Source organism: Macaca thibetana, chromosome 2, assembly GCF_024542745.1.
Source record: "Macaca thibetana thibetana isolate TM-01 chromosome 2, ASM2454274v1, whole genome shotgun sequence".
Classification (NCBI taxonomy): domain Eukaryota; kingdom Metazoa; phylum Chordata; class Mammalia; order Primates; family Cercopithecidae; genus Macaca; species Macaca thibetana.
Window position 1 is genome coordinate 54,705,587 of NC_065579.1, and position 19,286 is coordinate 54,724,872.

The following is a 19,286-nucleotide window of genomic DNA, read 5'->3' on the forward strand; positions in this document are numbered from 1 at the left end:
CAAGTAGAAATGTCAGCCTGGGGTTATTTCAAGTGGGATCCACTTCAAGAGGGTAGCCTTTTAGGGTGAGAAACAACAGATGGAAACGGATGTGGACTGGAAATCCAAGAGGAAATTCTATGTCATGGGGCTAGGCCTGACAAAGAAAAATGCTGCCCATGCTCCAGGAGTTTTTTAAAAGGTACTCTTGCAGAGAAATTGTCAAAGAACACTCATAAGTACCCTAAAAGTGAAAAACATTGTTTGCTTTAAATATCTGTAATGCGCAGAAGTCATGAAGATATCTGTAAAATGTCAACTTTCTTACCTGCCTTACCTCTTCTATCATCCTTAACACCTCCCCTAATCCCACTCCCTAACTTTGAGTCTGAGGGTGTTAAATTAAGAGATACTAGATAGGACAAAAATTAAATGAGAAGGAGAAAAAGAAATTTCAACTCAAAGGAAACCCCAGCTGGAACGGAAAGGAAAAGATTTAAGTCAACTTCAAAGCTTTGGTCGTTAGACAGGACTGGAAATTTCAAAAATCTGCAACTTAAAGGAATGGTCAGAAAGTTTTTTTAAAAATTTATGAGCAGAGACAATATCCTAAAACTAAGAAACCCACCTTTCCCTTTACTTAGAGTTTATTCTTCTTACAAAAAGAGAATTTGATTGAGTTAGTTGTCTTCATTGCATCCATTAAGGGCTTCTACTGGCCAAAGTTCATGCGAATCTTCTCAGGCATTGTTGTTTCCCTGTCTTCCCAGCACAGTCCATAAATAACCATTAGGATAAAATGATGGAAAAGAAAAAAGAGTAAAAAATAAAATAGTCTATCAAAGGTACATAAAACAAGCTCCTTAAATCATAAAATTGAAATCACAATTTCATGTGTTCTTAAATAAAACAAAAATTACAAACCTCATCAAGATAGAAACAGCAAGCTACCGCTACCAAGTCTGCCATGTAAACTGTAACCTCTCATAACTGGATCACACCAAGCCTATGGCTAATGTCGCTGTCTCAGATCCAGACATCTGTGGCCAGGAGAGCCAGGTTGCTTTCATTTACAATGGTCAAAGCTAGAACCATAACATTTTAGTAGTAAAAAATTAGTTAGGATAACATTCTACAAAAAGGATTGTACACTTTTTGAAGGAATTTATGCATCTATTCTAGAAAGCAAACTCTGCTGTTCTGGAAATTTGCCATAAGATGTATACAGTTGTACTTCAGCCACAGAATTTCAATGGAGAGATACATAATTTGACACTCTGATGCTGAATTCTGCCCCAAACTCTGTAATTAACTATGCAGAATAGTGAGCATACATTCATAAAAATATATTTAATTATTTTTTAAACCACATTAATAAACATTAATTTACCAATTGTTATAAATGTTACTTAAAGCCACTTAGAGGCATAATTTTAAAGTGCAATTTAACATTAATTTCATATCCTTTTTATCTTTTTCTTAATCATTTCACCCTGGATCATAAGCGATATTACAAAGATATAGTGATATTTTGTTCATTCATCTAGCACAGAATTTTGCAATAGCAGCGTGGCTGACGCTCTGAGCTGGATAATTACTTGTTGTGGGGGCTCTCCTGTGATTGTAGGATGTTTAGCAGTCCACTAGATGTCAGGAGTAACTGCCCTTCAACTACCACCAGTTGTGACAACCCAAAATTTCTCCAGATAATTGTTGAATATACACCCCATTTCCAGTTGAGACCACTGCTTTAGCAGAATATTAAGGCTCCCCAGTTTACACACCTTTCAGTCGCTGCCATCCTAATCCTAGGGAGCTCATTGATTCTCATTGATTAAGACGTAAGACTAAGCTAACTAGACCTTAGTTTACTTTTATAACCTCTTCCGTACTCAAACACACATAGCAAGAAAGAAACGAGATTGGGATGCCTCTAGGAGCATCCTTGTACAGTTGACCCTCTTTATGCCGGAGAAGAGATAGGTTCCTGGACTCCCGCATGTACCAAAATCCCGCACATACTCAAATCCCAGTCAATCTTGTGGAAATTACCTATACGAAAAGTCAACCTTCCATATACTGGGTTTCCAGTCCAGTCTTTGGTTGAAAAGAAATCAGTGTATAAGTGGACTTGTGCGTTTCAAACCCATGTTCAAGAGTCAACTGTATTTGCACAATGCCAAAGTAGTATAAGGCAGGAAAATGTCTCAGCTTGCTTACCCCTCATCCCCAAAGCAGAACCTAATACTAAAGCTGTTATGAAACTGGATTATTCAGAAAAAGATCCCAAAGATAACTGTATTTGTTACTTCGATTAGAGGGTGTCATTTTCTTGCCAGCGGACTTAACCTGATACTTTCTCTCTTCCTTTAAAATCAGTTATGGGTTCTGCATTATATATGTAGTTCCTTGTTAGCTCCCAATAACCAGATCCAACTAACCAACTCTTAACTATTTGCATAAAATGCTGTTTTTGGTGACAAATTTCATCAGTTCAATAAACAGTGTCTCATGCAAAACAAACCATTTTGAATACAATAAAGCATTATTATTTCTATTTTTATTTTTTGAGAGAGAATCTCACTCTTGCCGCCCAAGCTGGAGTGCAATGGTGCAATGTCGGCTCACTGAAAACTCTGCCTCCTGGGTTTAAGCGATTCTTTTTCCTAATCCTCCCTAGTAGCTGGGATTAGAGGTGCCCACCACCACGCCCAGCCAATTTTTGTATTTTTAGTAAAGGTGGGGTTTCACCATCTTGGCCAGGCTGGTCTCAAACTCCTGACCTTGGTTGATCCACCCTCTTCAGCCTCCCAAAGTGCTAGGATTACAGGCGTGAGCCACCGTGCCCGACCAAAACATTATTTTTGAATTGAGATTTGCCTTGGTTTAGTGACAGGTTGTTACTGGAAAATCATGACCGTAGTTTACTCTAGATGGAACTGTTAGCCAGGAAGTCACGAATATTCCATTTCTCATTCTCAGAATGCTTCCTGCATTCCCAGAGGGGTGATTTTATGCAGTGGCAGAGTCAGTCTGATTTTCCTCTTGCTTCCCTTTCAAATTGCAGCATGAATAATATTATCTGATACTTAGTGGTGGTGGTTCATGAAAATCATACTTAGATTCTTAGTCCCGGAAGCTCTTTTATTGAAACGTTTTGCTTTTCAAACAAATCTTTGCATGACTTCACATTTTCAGCTTATTTACTGATTCCTGTGTACTGAAGAAAGAAGAGAAGAATTGAAGGGAAGGATGAAGGGTTAGGTTCCTTTCTGTTCACTACCAAAAAATAAGTCTACCTTATAATTCCTTTGATACATATTTGACGTAAATAAGTGCAGTGTGATGAAGAGTAATTGTGACAGACCAGTGAGAAACCTGGTTTCATTGCCTTTTGAAAATATTTAATGTCTCCTTGTTTTCTTTTTTCATAAATAAGGATCAATAATTTTCATTAATTTATTCAGTAAAATTTATTGAGCCCTTGACGTGTGCCAAATATTATGTTTTCTGTTGAGAACACAAGGATAAATGTGAAAGACTTTATTATTGTAATCAGAGAAGTTACGTTAATGCTAATATATTAATATTCAAAAAGACCTCATCTGATAAGCAAAATATCATGTAAACAAGTTTAAAACACAAAATAGAAATCAAAACATAAGAGTTTATCAATTAAGGAAAATAGGATTATAGATTGAATAATATTATATAAATTTATGGGCAATAAGACTTATCAAAAACACATGAAAGACAGCCTGAATGAGTGGTAAGAGATATTATGTCCTTGAATGAGAAGGCTTAATATTATATAGACCCACATCAACTTATACAATTTAAACAAGTAAACTCAAATTTTCTAAAAAATAGGAAAAGAAAGTTTCTACTGGTTTGGTTATATTCAATACAATGTTAATTCAAGAATATTTTTGAAATATTCATTAAGTCTAAAATGATATATCATATATCCTTTGATATAGCATCCTTCTAGATAATTGTCTTCAATAAATAAATTTCAAAGTATGGCAACTGTATTAGTTTGTTCTCATGCTGCTGATAAAGACATACCTGAGACTGGGTAATTTATAAAGGAAAGAGGTTTAATCGACCCACAGTTCCACATGGCTGGGGAGACCTCACAATCATGGTGGAAGGTGAATGAGGAGCAAAGTCATGTCTCACATGGCAGCAGGCAAGACAGAGTTTGTGCAGGGGAACTCCCATTTATAAAACCATCAGATCTTGTGAGACTTATTCACTACTATGAGAACAGTATGGGGTAAACTGCCCCCATAAGTCAATTATCTCCAGCTGGCCCCACTCTTGACGTGTAAGGATTATTACAATTCAAGGTGAATTTGGGTGGGAATATAGCCAAACCATATCAGCAACATATATGTACAAGAATATTCCCTTGTGCTTTGTTTTGACAGATAAAAACTCAAAATTTCATCTTTAAGGGAAAACAGTTATAGACCCATTTAATGGAGTACCATGCAGCCATTAAACATAAAAAGAACTAAATGTAGCAGCATGAAAATATGTTAAGATACACTGTTAAATGCAAAAAAATCAAATTTCAAACATTATGTATTGTATGACACCTTTCTATAAAAATAAGACAGTAACAATATAAGCATTGTGTATAGAAAAATAGCTGAAGGACTATATAGCCAGCAACAAAAGAGATGGCATTATGGAGGATTTTTACTTCCTAGATTACTTCTTTCCATAATATCTGAATTTAACTTTTTCTAACTTTTATAATTAGAAAAAAATAATGGCAAGATGAAAATTCATGTCATTGTTAACATTGTCTTTATTGGGATTTGACAGTAGAAAAATTATGGATCAATTTTGCTAATTCTGTTTTTTTCATCAGTTAGAACTTCTAAGTTGAGTGGGACTAGTGCTGTTAAATATTGCTATCGCAAGTAGTTTCTTAAATAGTTTTTAATCCCTCCTTCCTTAAGGAAAACATGAGCAACTATAGATAGTGTGAATTTGTCTAAACAAAAATGATTCAAGAACCCATATTATAAGACTTATGCTCATGGAGTATTTGACACGTTTCTCAACAAATTTACCAAGAGTTTAACATTTTTCAGTTTCACTTTTTAATGACAATATTTGTGTATAATTGCATTGTAAACGCTATGGTGAATTACTAGAAATGTTTTCTTTGCAGCTTCTGTGAATTTTTCACATTGGATTTTGATCTTTTGTTAACTAATTATGTTGAAAAAAGAAATGCAAGTTAGTAGCTCTGTTTAGCCTATGAAATTCCATTCTAATTGGGTAGCTGTTACAACAATTACAGGGTGAAAAATGTGATTATCACTTCACCTCAGATTCAACTGAAAATTTGAGAGCCATTAATCGGGCTATGACCCTTCATACAGGCTAAAACAACTGATTTGGAGATCTCACTTTCTTTTCTATGTATTCAACTATACTTTTTTTTTTAAGTTGTGGTCAGAGTTTGCTGTCATATCTGCCATTTTATTAAATAAGAAATTTGTTCAATCCTGAGCACCAATAATTCAAGAATATCTATATGGAAGAGACTTATGAGTGCATTCTGGTTTGAGTGGAGAATCTTGTTTAGACCGCAGGACATGCACACTGCATGTTTTTTCCTTTAGAGTACATATTATATATAAATAAAAATAGAAAATTTTAATTATTTTATTCATACTTGAATAATATTTAGAAACTTTCCATAAAGACATCAAGGCGGGGATGAGGAGAATGGAAGTAAATGGAGTTAATTATACCTTAAGACACCACTTGATGCCTCCACTCACTATCACGTGCCAAGAAATAAGGCTAACACTTCAAAGAGCATACAGAACAGAAGTACAACCTGCTCTCCAGAGAAACTTAAGAAATGATATTTGATATCGATGAATTATAAATAGTATATTTTGACTTGATGGAAAAGAATATTAGCAAAATAATTGACTGAGGGATAAAGGTTTACACAGTGCTAAATAATAATAATGAAACTTTGAATTTATATAGATTTATAATGCTTATCCTTTGAGCTCAAAACAAAAGACTATTTCTAATTTTGTTTTTATAAATCATTTACCAAAGGACCAAGCACCTGGGTTGCTTAATAGTGTGTCCACACTGCCATTTTCCAATAATTGAGAGCTATTTAAGAGGATAAATAAATAAATGGAAAAAGCAAAAGGCAGGTCAAAAAAATAATAATAATAATGGTGAACTTTCCTAAATGGAAGAAACTAAAAAATTATTAAAATTACTCAGAAAATTGGTCAGGCACAGTGGCTCACGCCTGTAACCCCAGCACTTTGGGAGGTAGAGGTAGGTGGATCACCTGAGGTCAGGAGTTTGAGATCAGCCTGGCCTACATGGTGAAATCCCATCTCTACTAAAAACACAAAAATTAGCCAGTCTTGGTGCAGACATCTGTAATCCCTGCTACTCAGAAGGCTGAGGCAGGAGAATCACTTGAACCTGGGAGGTGGAGGTTGCAGTGAGCCAAAATCGTGCCATCACACTTCGGCCTGGGTGACAGAGTGAGACTCAGCCTCAAAAAAGAAAAAAAAAAAAAAAGAATTAAAAAAAAAAAGAAAATTGATTTTAAATAATCTTTCTGTAGTGGGTGATATAACTGAAATTTGAAATGGCGTTTGGAGATGTTAGGAAACAAAGCAAACCTGCAGGCCCTTCTCCATGTCTGCTCTACACCGCAGGAGTTCTTGGATTCCCTTATTCTTTATTCTTAGATCCAGACTGCTCAAGGATAATGAAGGACTAAGTAGAACTACGCAGTGGATAGTGACTAACATTTCAGTGCACCTCAAAGCACTATACAACTGTCTTTCAACATACCTTGAATAAACTTCGTCCTCTCTTTTCAAAGACTGTTTTATGCCAAACAGGGTGATTTTTTTCTCTAGTTTTTGTTCATATGCACTAAGATTTCATGGTTTTTCTTACAGCCCTTTTTAGCTTGTCAGTGATTTCTTTGTGGAACAAGCCTTCCCCATTGTGCAACTTCTCGATTATTCACTGTGACATGCCCACCTAGAAATCACACACCCACTTCTAGATCATCATGCAGATCCTAGGACCTAAGAATTCCATGTTTATGTGCTCCTGAGTTTTCTTTCATGCTCCATTCTCCCAAAGGCAGACTGAATCATTATGTATGTATTCCTAGACCCAAGGAGATAGAACTTGGATGTAGATTACACAGGCATTCACAGTACAAGACAAAGTGAGGTGGCATTTTGGTGTAATACAAATAAAAGGGAGGTAGATGGCATGCCAAGTTCTGGCCCTCTCCATGCCACCATATTCTGGTGTGGAGCTCCAACCAGAGAATTCTAAGTTCAACCTGGCCTTCCAGGTCATTATGAAGATATATTCATCCAGGAAGAAAGAAAATACATATTTTATTTAGTATTTTATTAGGAAGAATTATTACTTTAAATATTTAGACACATAGTATAAGGACATGCTAATAGTGGGTTATTTTTTGTTTTTTGTTTTTTGGGTATTTCTGCTCTGGGTCCTATGAATATATGAGACCAAGCCACTAAACAACCCCCATAGCTAAGATGGCCACAACACCAATATCACCAGGGATCTTGAATGTCACCACAATATCTTGAGCTTTCAGAAGATTCAAATGCATACCCTAATAACTGAAGTGCAAAGCAGAGTTTGCTAGGTGGAGATTTAAGCACAATGCCAAAGTAGTACAAGGTAGGAAAATGTCTCAGCTTGCTTACCCCTCACCCCCAAAGCAGAACCTGAGACTAAAGCTTTTATGAAACTGGATTATTCAGAAAAAGATCTCAAAAGTAGAGAACTTAAAAAAAAACAAAGAAAAAATATGTAAAGAAAAGTCTATCTAAAGTTGTCTTGGTGAGCTTGTTCCCTGTAGGTCAAGGCTCAGTCCTACTGGGGACTTGCTGGCTACTGTGTAAAATGTGCCTCAGATTTGTCCATCTAAGGAACATTTCAGAGGAGTATTTATCCACTAGCTCCCATTCTACCAGTATTCCCTTGGGTGTTAACTCTTTTGCTCTTTCAGATTTGTGTACGTGTCAGTATGACTAAGTAGTCTCAATAGTCTGCAGAAGTCTTATTTAGTAGAGGCAGAGAAGGCTGGAGTAAAAAGCAACAGATATGTACTGCATTTGATGTGAAGTGCTGTCAAGTTGTATCTATGAACAGCTGGTGGCCATGGCAATATCTAGAGATAGACTGAGTGGAAGTGAGGTAAGCACAACAGTATCTGATATGAGAGGCAACAATTTCTTCATGGAGGGATCAGCAAAAATCGTGAATATATTTAAATCTGACTCCAGAGAATGACTAGATGCCAACTGTTAGAGATGGAGGCTGTATCAATTTACTATGACTGTGTATTAGTGTGTTTTCACACTGCTATAAAGAGCCACCGGGACTGGGTAATTCATAAAGAAAAAAGATTTAGTTGACTCACAATTCCACATGGCTGGGGAGGCCTCAGGAAATTTACAGTCATGGCAGAAGGCAAAGGGAAAGCAAGGCATGTCTTGCATAGTTGCAGGAGAGAAAGAGTGAGGGGCAGCTGCGAAACACTTTTAACCCATCAGATATTGTGAGAACTCACTCACTATCGTGAGAACAGCATGGAGGAAACTGCCCCCATGATCCAGTCGCCTCTCACCAGGGCCTTCCCTTGACATATGGGGATTATAATTCAAGATGAGATTTGGGTCTGGACACAACCAAACCATATTATTCCACTATTTGGCCCTTCCCAAATCTCATGTCCTTCTCATTTCAAAATGCAATGATACCTTCCCAATAGTCCCCCAAGGTCTTCACTCCATTCTAGCATTAACTCAAAAATCTGAGTTCAAAGTCTCATCTGAGACAAGGCCAGTTCCTTCCACCTATGAGCCTGTAAAACCAAAAACAAGATTAGTTACTTCCAAGACACAATGAGATACAGGCATTGGGTAAATGCTCCTCTTCCAAATGGGATATTTTGGCAAAAACAAAGGGGCTATGGGCCCCATGTAAGTCTGAAACTCAACAGGGCAGTCATTAAATCTTAAAGCTCCAAAACGATCTCCTTTGACTTCATGTCTCATATCCAAGGCATACTGATGCAAAGGGTGGGCTCCCATATTACTGGACAGCTATGACCCTGTAGCTCTACAGGGTACGGCCCCCGTGGCTGCTTTTGTGGGCTGGCATCGAGTGCCTTTGGCTTTTCCAGGCACATGGTATGAACTGTCAGTGGACCTACCATTCTGGGGCCTGGAGAACAGTGGCCCTCTTCTCACAGCTCCACTAGGGAGTGCCCCAGTGGGAACACTGTGTGGGGGTTCCAACCCCACATTTCCCCATTGCACTGCTCAAGTAGAGGTTCTCCAGGAGGACTCCAATCTTGCAGCAGACTTCTGCCTGGACATCTAAGCATTTCCATACATCCTCTGAAATCTAGATGGAGATTTCCAAAACTCAACTCGGCTTCTGCACACCCGCAGGCCCAAAACCATGTAGAAGCCACTAAGGCTTGGAGCTTGCACACTCTTAAGCCACAGACCAAGCTGTATCTTGGTCTCTTTAAGCCATGGCTGGAGCTGGAGCAGCTGGGACACAAGACATCATGTCCTGAAGCTGTACAGAGCAGCGGGCCCCACCCAAAAAAAACATTTTTCCCTCCTAGGCTTCTAGGCCTGTGATAAGAGGAGCTGCTGTGAAGATCTCTATAATGCCCTGGAGACATTTTCCCTTGGACTTCATTGTCCATATCACTATCAGCATTTTGGTCAAAACCATTTAACAAGTCTCTAGGAACTTTCTCACATCTTCCTATATTCTTCTGAGCCCTCCAATCTGTTCCCACCTCTGCCTGTTACCCAGTTCCAAAGTCACTTCCACATTTTCAGGTTATCCTTAGAGCAGTACCCTATTCTCCCAGTATCAATTTTCTGTATTAGTCTGTTCTCACACTGCTATAAAGAACTACCTGAAATTGAGTAATTTATAAAGAAAAGAGATTTAATTGATTCACAGTTCCACATGACTGGGGAGGCGTCAAGAAACTTACAATCATAGTCGAAGGCAAAGGGAAAGCAAGGCATGTCTCACATGGTCACAGGGGAGACAGAGAATGAGGAGTGAACCACCAAACACTTTTAAACAATCAGATCTTGTGAGAACTCACTCACTATCATGATAACAGCATGGGGGAAATCATGCCCATGATCCAATCACCCCCCACTAGGACCCTCCCTCAACACATGGAGATTACAATTCAAGATGATATTTGAGTGGGGACACAGCGAAACCATATCAGGCTGCCATAACACAGTGCTACAAAATGGGTGGTTTAAAACAACAGAAATGTATTCTCTCATATTATTGTAGGCTAGAACTCCAAAAACAACCTGTGAGCAACATTAGTGTCTTCAGATACTAACTATGAGGGAAAATCTGATCCATGCCTCTCTCCTAGCTTTTGATGATGGTTGACAATTCTTGTAGGTGCATCACTTCAACCTCTGTCTCAGTCTTCATATGGTGTTCTCCACCTATGTTTGTGCCTTTATATGACTCTGTTCTTGTAAATATACTGATTAAATTAGATTAAGGACCTACCCTATTCTACTATGATCTCATCTTAACCAATCGTATCTGCAACTACCCTATTTTCAAATAAGGGGTCCTGGGGCTTGTGACTTCAACATAACTGTGTTGGGGCACACAATTCAACCCATAACAGAGGATGATCACTATACACTGGGAGATTTCAGAAAACAGTGGTGCAGATTTTGAAACTATTCAGAAAATTGTGGTAAAATGCTATAACCAAAACTTAGGGTAGTAAAGTAGGAATGGAAGGTTGATAAGGCCTGGGTCAAGTCATCCAGATTCAGAAAGCAGCAGTGAGAAGTGTGAGCTTGGTTCCACAAGAGCCATCAAAATTTCTTGTTTACAAAAGGAAGTGTGGTCTATGTTTACTTCAGTAGCCTTAAACTTTGGGGATAGGGATTGGAGAAGATTCAATTAATATATTTTTAAAATGTTTTATGTCTTTTTAAAATTAAGGACTTTCTGCAGTCCTCTATAACTTTTTTAAGTTCTGCAATTTATTTCCAATGGTATCAATGCTTAAAAATAAACTCCTCTTGAGTACTCCTGTTGCAGAATACTAAATATGCTTTTATAAAAGAATAATACAAGGTCAGGTGCAGTGACTAATGCTTGTAATCCCAGCACTTTGGGAGGCAGAGATAGGAGGATCATTTGACCTTAGGAGTTTAACATGAGCTTCGGCAACATAGGGAGACCTCATTTGTACAAAAAATTTCAAAATTAGCTGGTTGTGGTGGCACATGCCTGTAGTCCCAGCTAACTGGGAGGCTGAGGTGGGAGGATCATTTGAGCCTGGGAAATCATGGCTGCAGTGAGCCATGGTGGCCACTGCACTCTGGCCTGAGCAACAGAGTGTGACCCTGTCTCAAAAAAAAAAAAAAAAAGTCATAAAGCAATAATACAGAAGAGCAGTGCTGTTTCCACATCTTTCTGTTTCTTAAACATCAATGTCATTAACAGAGAAAAAAATAAAAGTATTAAAGCTTTTTGATAAAACTTTTAGTATCTCTTCTCAAATATCATTGGTCAGATAGAAAATCTGCACTTAAAGCCTTAAAATTATAATTATAATACATGAACAAATTTAAATTACACAACAAAGGTAATATATAATTAGTATTATATTAAATTAGTATTATAGCATTATATTCACGTTTAAAACTATTAAAGTTTTAATATGTACACTTCATGATTGGGGGGAAAACTGACTCCAGAAAAACAATAAATATCCATAGAACATATGGTTAATCTAAATTAATTCCAGTGGATAGACATATGGTGATTGACTCTAGGTGTTTTGAGCATCCATATAGTAATAATTTGGGCTCAGCAACTTGCTGGAAACTGAAGTCTGCTAGTTGAAAGGCAGGAAAACATGATCAAGTTTGGCTTGATTGGCATCTTCAAGGGACCTGACTCTCATGAGCTTTAATGTCTTCCCTCTTAGGGTCTTCTAAGTCGGTCCTCTTGGTTGGAAACAAGAGTGTCTATGCTCTATCCAGGATCTGGTTTACAACTATTAACAATACAAGCAAAGAAATGGGCTTGATGTCAAAGGACTAATCCACATGTGAGCTTGGCTTGCACAGTAAGAAGGGGGCCATTTCCATATTACCACAGGCAGGAACAGCCAGGCTTTGATGAGGCATTGAAAATTTGAGGCCTCTTGCTGCTCGCTATTCTACTCTTGTCACAGACATTGAAGCAACTGAGGTTGCATAAATGCAAAGCCGGGCCTCATGTGGTGCTCTTCCATTGCACACATGTCAACATGTGAAGATTTCTGCCTGAGAAAAAACCATGAAAAATGGAAATTCAACATATGGCCAATGAGAACTACAAAAATCATGGAGAGGAATAGTTGCACTCAAGGCTTTCAGTGGCACTCTTAGGTAATTGCTTAATTGAAATTTTATTCCTGTCATTGAACCTCACAGCAGGAGTGAATCTACAATTACAATGCAAGTTTTGATATTTCATTCCTGCTCTTTATACCAATGGGGGAAGAAAGGGCATTAATTAAGGGATAGCTACAAAACAAATTGCCCTTGAGAGGAAAAAAAGGGAGGGTTGTGAGAGTGGGTATGAATGTAAATAAAAGGGAGAGGAGAAGCAGCAATATAGAAGGATTTTCTTTGTCCTTTATATTGCCAACAGCAAGATTAAAAAATAATTTTAACTGAAAAAGAGTTTATCCTTTATGGGTAGTTATGAGAAGCAATGACTAGAGTGAAATTTTTAAAAATCTGTCATTATCCAAATTTTCTTATTGGCAAAACAAGTGCCTTGAGCAATTCACTTCACTACTCAAAGCCTCAGTTGTCTATAACACAGAGATAATTACAAATTGTCTACTTTGTAGGATGGTTGTGATAATAAAAGTGAGATACTACATGGTAAGGCACGTTGCAAACTGTAAAGCTTCTGTACCAGAAAATTGGTCGTATAAAGAATTAACTATTAATTTATTTTCAAATAGTGTGAGGGCGGGAAGAAGGAGCTGAGAAGCAATCAATGCACTCTTTATTAGCATTCTAACAGACCTTGAGTTTACAAAACGAGTATGTAAAAGAGAAACTTAGTCTTTCTGTTACTAATAATAAACCACAAGAAAAAATGATAATGGTGTTGAAACTTTAAGATGCTTTTGGAGCGTGGATAGGTCTCTAATGTAAATAACTAGAATTAGAGTTGGGTTAACAGCGTCTCATCCTAACTCTCTGAATCTGATACTATTAAGAATATAGATTTACTGTTTTTGTCTGGGTATAACGTCATATTGCTGTGCAGCTCTTATTAGTCTTAAATTGCTAAAGTCAACATCTTCAAAAAAGGTCTGCAAACAAGTCAAATTTGGGTTTAAATAATTTTCCCGGTACATTTAAAAAGTAATCTCTTAGGGAACGGACAAGAATAAAAGTAGATTTAGATAATTAATTACATATAGTCAAGCCAACTAGGAAAAAACAGATCTCAGCCAACCTAAGGGTCTTTATTTTTTCTTATTATAATAAATATATCCATGGCCTGAAGAACATAAGAAGCAAATAATTATAAAATGAAAAACACAGTTCATACTGAGCTCATTATAATTCCACTGGCATATGATATTGAGTAATACCTTATTTAAATAACCATCTTCATATGTTTCTACCCATGACAGAATCAACTGGATCCCTACCTAATATTCATTCTCCTCTTCCTGCTTTAGGAAAAACTCAATATTGTTTGGAGCAGTAAGATACCTGACAAAACTATTTTATTTCCCAACCTTTCTTGTGGTTATTAGTTTACATATGACTAAGTTCTGGCCAATGAGTTATAAGTGGAAGTTTTAGGGAGGTACTCCTAGAAAAGTTCCTTGGGAGATAATAGTTTCCTTCTGTTGTTTTCTTCTCCTTCTAACTGTCTGGTAATGGATGCGAAGGTTGTTGCCCCAGCCGCTGTTTTAAGCAATAAATTACTTTGAGGAAGGAAACCATTTAGTATTTGATGGTAGAGAAAAAAATGTAGATTAAGAATGAATGTGGTGATTTATAGGATCACCATACCAGCACTGGGATATTTGGGTTGATGTTGGAGAAAAATTATGTTTTTTGTTTTTTCTTTTTAAAAAAAAGTCTTTAACATTTTTAAACGCAATTGACTTAATCTTAACTAATATTCCACAACTAGAATAGATGCTCCCTGAAGTCAGAGGTCTTTGCCATTTTATTTAGAGCCCAGTACAGAAGAAGGCCCATAGCAGAGGCTCAAAAATATTTCTTGACTCTGAATGCATAAATTGGTCCTTTCTCTCTGACCTACAATGCTTTCTTCTTGTTGTTGAATAACTCTTCCCTCTACCTCTTCTTCTCTTTTCCACTTTTCTTAACATAATTTTCCAAATTACTTCCTCTATTGCCTTTTTATCTTCTTCCAATTCTTGTTCTTCAAACAGGCCATTCTAGCAACCTTGACCATTCTAGTGTCCCTTCTTATATAAATGGATGTCTACCCCAGTGAAAAATGAGCAAAATATAAGTCCAAAGAAAGTGAAAATTATTTGTTATTCTCTTTTAAATTGGGTTTTAAAAAATAGACCAAGATGATGGGCCTGTATCATTGTTTAAGGATGTTATTCCTTTTAAAAGCTATAGTTCTGTCTTCCCAAGTGTAAAATAATTATTTACTGCATCATTATAAATATTTTCTAATGGAACTATAATCTAAAAACAAAGATCTACATTTTATAACATTCTAATTCATGTAAATTTGAAATTGTCAAGCTTTGTATATTGGTTGGGTCAGTGGAGGATCCATTTGCAAGAGGGTGTGAAATGCTTGTGAGAGCATTACAAATCCAGTTGGAGTAGAGAGGTGATCCAAAAGATTAAAATTCTCCATCAGTTAAGCTACAGGAGTCATCCTCTAATTTCTAAAGTAAAATTAAAAATGGGAAAAGATTTCATCCTCGAAAAGGGGAAACAAATTAGGTGTCTTCAAGCTATTTTTTAAAGAAAGATGATTCTCTGTCATTCATATTGTCTAAACCCAGGCATTGTTTGTTGTTGGAATTCTTTTACAAGTTCCTAGGATGTGGCATGATAGAATGAGCTGAATAACTGAGTTAAATTAGAGAATATGTCACTATAAGGATGTAAAAAAGAAAGAATGAGAATCCTTTACTGCTAGTCTGAAAAGCCAAAGAATGTCTTTTTTATTTTTTAAACTCTCACTGCTTTTAAAAAATTTCTCTCATTTTTACTTTTTAAGTTTTAGTGCAATAGGCCTACGTGTGCTATTTCAGTATTTATAATTATGGGTAGTAGTTCTTTGAAAATCTGTATCTCGATGTCTTTCTTCAGCTTTGGAAAATGTTTGCCAGTGTCTCTTCAACTACTACTTCCGCTCCGTTCTCCTCCTCTCCTTCTCTTCTAAACATATGTACACCATTTTCAATACATCTTACGTCTCTAGTCCCTTTTCTGTATTTTCCTTCTTTTTTGGTCTTCCAGTCTAGTTATTTTCTACAGATCTATTTTCCAGGTCTACAAACTGCTGATTTTGTGTATCTAATTTGTTGTTAACAGTGCCCATTGAGTACTAAATTTCAGTTGTTTTGTCCCTCAATTCTAGAACTTCTGTTCAGTTATTTCATATACGTTCTCATACTTTTCTAAAACTCTTTTTGTTGTCTATTTTGTTCAATGTATTAAATACAGTTACTTTAAAGTCTATTTGATAATTCCAGTATCTTGATTATCTTTGGGTCAGTTTCTAGTACCTATTTCTTCTCTACATTTTTGGTCATTTGCTCCTATTCTCTTGTAGGCTAAAAAATATTTTTATTGAATGCCAAATATTAAGAACTCAAAAGGTAAGAGTCCTGGATGTTATTATCTTCCTCAAAGAAGACTTAATCATTTGGGCCAGTAGTTAGAGTAGAGGCAGATTCCCTTGGTCTAACTGGGGATGGATATGGTATGAGAATAGGATCCAGACATTTTAAGGGCTGTAATAATTTTGCCTTGCCCTTATTCCTGTAACTGTGGAATGTCACTATAACCTGTCCTCCTTGGCAGGCTCTGATTTCCAACTTGTGTTTCTCCAGCCTTTTTAATCTGCTTTCTTCTTAGTTTCTCAGCATCTTATGCCCTGGCAGTTTAATGTTTGTCAAATGCCTTAAGACAAGAATTTTGGCCTCATTTCTCTACAAGTCTATTTTCTCTACAATCTTTGTCCTTTAAGTGTAGCCTGTCTTGGTAGTTGTTACATTTTTATCTCTTAATCCCAAGGGTGTGACAAAAGTTCTGGCAAGCCGCTTTCTGGTTGGACTGTGCCCCACACCATGACATGGCAAATAGTGGCCAATGCTTCAATGGGAAAAGGCTGCTAAGAAACTACAGCTCCCTTTGACATATTTTCCTTCTTTTGGGGATCTGTATCTCCAATCCTGGCTGTCTTCGTTGCTCTCTGTGCCTAAATCAGCTAAAATTTTTAAATGGAGATTTGTAGTAGGTTTTTACTGAAGGATTTGTGTGATACAAGCTATTCTACCAGAGGTGGAGGATTTTTAAAATCAGTTCTTTAACCTTTCATTTTCCCTCCAGGCCTGACTTTTTGTTATTGAATTATATTATATCAAGTTGGAATTTTTCTTAATAATACTAGTGAACATTTTCTTCTGTAAACTTTAGAAATATTGGCAAATTTACATGGAAAATAATGAACTTAGTTGCATTTATCCTAGTGGGTTAAATTGTTTTTATTATTTATGTGCCCAGAGAGGAATATAGAAGAGAACTGGTGAAACCTGAGCATTTTTGTTTTCTTTAAATATAAATCCCAAAAGAATTAAATTATATTTTAGCCAGTCTCTTACATCTATTTGCCAATGCACAAGTCCAAATATGGAGGAGTTTTCTTTTTATTTGGACTGATATAATTAGCCTATCTATAATAGGCTAATAAATAACATAGCTTTTTTAAATTTCTATATTTTAGCTGATGGCTTCACTTACATTTATTGAATATTCATCTACAGAAGATAAATTCACATTTAAAAAGATGTCTATGTCAAGTGTCGAAGAGAAGATAAGATCCACGGGAAGGAAAATTTGTCCCTGCTAATGTAATGTGCTTGCTGTACCAGGAAAAAAAGCAAGATGGGGGTGGGGGCGGGATGCACATACATACAGTGGCATCTCAAAACTGCTATACATTACAAAATAAGTAACCATGAAACACGCATTACAAGAAAAACTATTTAAAGATATAAGAAAACTATGGGAGAAGAATGTTTAAAAAGATAGAAAACTGTTAATGCAGTTTTAGGGGTAAAAGTTTTATGGATGTTTCTTGCATGACTTTAACTTAGATACAAGAATATAGTTTCATAATGTTTCTTGGTATATTTAATGCTTTACTCCTACACAATTCACTGAAATGACATATCTGGCATTTTGTGGCTTAATTTGAGAACATAATGCCCATTATAGTTCTTGCTGCAGAAATGCTTCAATATTTTATGTTGTGCTGACAATGCTAAAGTGCTTGTCTCAAAGAACTATATTTTGCTGTGTTTATTGACCTTTCTTTTCAATAATTCTAAATGGAAGATACATAATTGAAGTTCCTTGTTCTCCTGTGATAACTGTTAATGTTAGACTGAAAGAGAGATGTATTGTTAACCTACCTGAAGATAACTGGGAGTTGACTTGCAAACAGTCACACACAAAGTCAGGAATATGGCTTAATTTTTAAATTTATAGTTCACCATCTTCCTTTCAAATTCCACAGAACTTATTTATCAGAAATAGAAAATAATCAAACAAAACAGATTTTCTTTTTAATATGCCCACTGGCTTAGTCAGACTTATTCTGCAATGGAAAGATTAATAAGAATTGAAGATTTTCTCCTTCCTCATCTTCTATTAATGAGTTATTAGTATAATTTCTGATCAATAAGAATATTTATTCTCTTTTTGCTTTATTTGCTATTGGAGCAAATGAGTGATTATCTACTGTTACAGTAGTGTTCAATCTAATACAACTATAGATGTATAGCTATATATTCTTCAAAGACTGCCAGAAAGATATATACATCTAGACTGATAAGGATTATTTAAGGATTATTAAAACAGAAACTGTAAGCAACTATAAAATGCAAAATGAAAAGATACAACTAAGGTGGACATGAAAAAATACAACAGAGTTTTCCAGTTCATTTTAGCCAGTTAGGAAAGCTACCACAATGTGACATTTTGCACAGAAGAAAATTAACTTTTTTGATCATCTGGCAAAGAAGAGGCACTCTAAAAGCAATTTTGATTTATTTGTAGATGTTCTAATTTTCGGCTCTCTTTGTATTCCTTAGTTTGCTGCTAAAGCATAATTAGAAACTAATGTACATTTTCTCTTCTGCTTTAAGAAACTTGACATTTAGCACTTAATTTTCACATACAGTGTCATTTCCTTTTATAATCATTATACTTTTAAAAATTCTGCTTTCACAGAATAAAAATAAACACAGTATTGTTATAGCTAACAACTCAAAGGCAGCAAAAGATTCCCAAGTCATAGATAAACACACATGAAAGAAAAGTTGCATGCTGCTCTTAAGAAAAAGTAATTTATTGCCGAAAATATACAAATGGCTCAATATATATTATTTTGTTGATCCAGCAGCTAGTTGCTATAAAAATACTGACAATTATTAATACATTGCTTTCCCTTCTACCAGTGGAGCTATTATATCTTTCCATGAAAGTCACAAAAGAGAGATGAATTTGACATCCTTGGTAGGAAATTGAATAGAAGCAAGAAATCAAGTAGAAATTTAAATCTTTCCCCTCACTCTCACAGGAACACATGAAAATGACTTTTATAATGGCAAGATTTTCTTAGAACATTAAATTATTATTTTTAAAACATGTTTATTTCAAATTGATATGACTCAAGAGATTTTAAAAATTCATGCCTTTTGAAAATAATGCACATCGTCATTCTAAATAGGCAAGCCATGCTTATAAAATATCCTAAAGAACAAAGAGTAGAACAAGGGGAAATATTGCAATTTGTTTTCATTACAAAATCTTTCCAGAATTTAAGTTAATTTAAAATTAAAATGACTTTATTTTCATTATTTTAATAATCATTGCCAAATATTTACTGAATGTACCAAGTAC